Below are 2,500 nucleotides of genomic sequence, written 5' to 3'. Positions count from 1 at the left end.
TTATCGTTAATAAGCTACAGATCACGACAAAAAAGAGAGAATCTCTAATGTTTGTTATTTTAAAAAATATATTTGTCTATCTATTTATTTATCCATTCATCAATACATAAATCTTGTTTTTTTGTTACATTCTGTTTGATGATGACTTCATTCACTGCGGAGTTCTTCGAGATGCTAAGCTAACTAGTTTTGACAAATGTCAACATTTGCAAACTTTCTACCGTCAGAGGTAATAATTTATCAAAATAATTATATTGATCACAAATTCTAAATTTAGAATAATTATACTTTACTGTTCAACAATGTAAAGATCAGCGTCAGAACGGGAAAACGTTGAACACATTCTCAAAGTTACCCCGACAACCTTAAAGCTTTAAACAATAAATGGCAAAGTAGAAACAAGTAATTTGACAAATTAAATTCTATAATTAATGTTATACAATTGATAAGGAAGCTCGTTATAATGATAAGTTACTAGATAATTTGACGTCAATCAGGTCTTTGTTATTGTTTTTTTTGCCATCCGCGTTCATGAGTAATTCTCACTAATCTGTATTAACCAGACTATAGATAGTTCGAAGATGACGTCACTCAGGTCTTTGTTATTGTTTTTTGCCATCCGCGTTTATGAAAAAGCTCCCCCATGCAGCCACGGCAGGCAGGCGACTCGTATTCCATAAAGGCGAATATTACCAATAAATGCGATCGATGATTTCCCCGTGATCTCTAAAACTTAGGGCTAACCATCGGTGGGTTGAATAATCGAACATATAGATTACGACGTTCGTTTGTCCATGTTTTAACGTAGCCATCGTTATGTTATGCCTGACACTAAAATCCAAAAGGACTGGCAGTTCGACGTCATTATTTGGTTTTTGCACCGCCTAGTGAGTTGTCATTAGTAGTACTAATGGAAACAAGTTATTTCATTGGTTGAACTATTGAATACAACTCGCGATTTTTTTTCTTTTGACGTCATTTTTTGGTCAGTGTCAGGCCATAACTTTACGAAGGCCACGGTTTTAAGCGTTTGTACCGATAGAACGAAGATGACGTCACTCATGTCTTTGTTATTGTTTTTTGCCATCCACGTTTATGAGTAGTTCTCACTAAACTGTATGAACCGGACTATAGATAGAATGCGCTTGGCCAAGGAGTTCACAACATTGCCATCCGGAAGTATAACGGACCAACACACAAACTCTGTGTATCCATGAACTTTTATAGTCTGGTTAATACAGTTTAGTGAGAACAACTCACAAACGCGGATGGCAAAAACAATAACAAAGGCCTGAGTGACGTCATCTGCATACTATCTATACAAGTTCATGGTTTCACACAGTTTTGTGTGTTGGTCCGTTATACTTCCGGATGGCAATGTTGTGAACTTCTTAGCCAAGCGCATACTATCTATATCTTGTTCTCTTGTTATCAAATTGCGTTTACAAAGCGTTCTCAAACAATAATACCCAACCCGGTCAAAATGCCTTTTTAATTTTTGGTTTAAAAACTTTTACTTCACAAATTTACAGATTGATTAGCCCTGTGGTTCAGCGGTAAGGTGTCATAAGATCAAGCGATGATAAGTGCGGTCAGTGGACAGATTAGTGACATTGATCGTGGAAAATTCTGGTCCCAATGTTTGGTCATCGGGTAAGGCACTTAACATACATTACCTCACTCGACCCAGGCATAAATGAGTAATTGGCTATTGACAATGACATTTATTATTATTGTAGAATTAAGAGTTTTAAAAAAAAACACGCATAACAGGCGACAAGTAATGTATGAAATGAAAATCCGGTTTGTGAAGTGCATTAAGCATGGTAAATCTGTAGAATGAGCTATATAAATGTTCATATTTATTAGGTATTCTAATTATTCATTTTTGAAAATGTCTTTAACCCGAGACCGCTTTGAATTCTATAATATTTGACAAGTTAGAGGTTATTATATTTAATCAGGTTAAATGGTAATAAGGTGGATATTTTCAATCCATCTATTGATCGACTAAAATTATCCCCAATGTGTCAAAACATCCGTAAACCCGAGTCTTCTGTGCGGCTATGTGGTCTTGTTGTATGACACTCGCTTTCGGATCGGAAGGTCATGGGTTCGAGCCTTGCTCGATGCAAAGTTGAGTCCTTGGAAAATGCTCTTTACTCACATTCTCTCACTGTACTCAGGTGTAAAATGAGTACCAGGCCATTAACAGCATTGTCTCTGTCGGCAAAAAAAAAAAAATAATTGTAATATCGTCTAACAGGCGTCATGCCTCGTTCTACATGTTGCATGTTCCTATTGATCAAGGACCCTTTATAAAGCGTTTTGAGCACGTTTGGTGGATATTGCGCTATATAAAGCCCAAGTATTTTTTTTAAAGGTGGAAACGTTTAATCCATGTATCGATCGACTAAAATTATCCCCGGTCTGTTATAAAAATCCATAAACCCGAGTCTTCTATGAAGAATATAAGTGTTACGAGTCGTTTCAAAACGGT

The sequence above is a fragment of the Berghia stephanieae genome, chromosome 5, assembly GCF_034508935.2.
Source record: "Berghia stephanieae isolate SIO BIC M18660-M18661 chromosome 5, UCSD_Bste_1.3, whole genome shotgun sequence".
Lineage (NCBI taxonomy): Eukaryota > Metazoa > Mollusca > Gastropoda > Nudibranchia > Aeolidiidae > Berghia > Berghia stephanieae.
Note: the sequence above shows the minus strand (reverse complement) of the source record.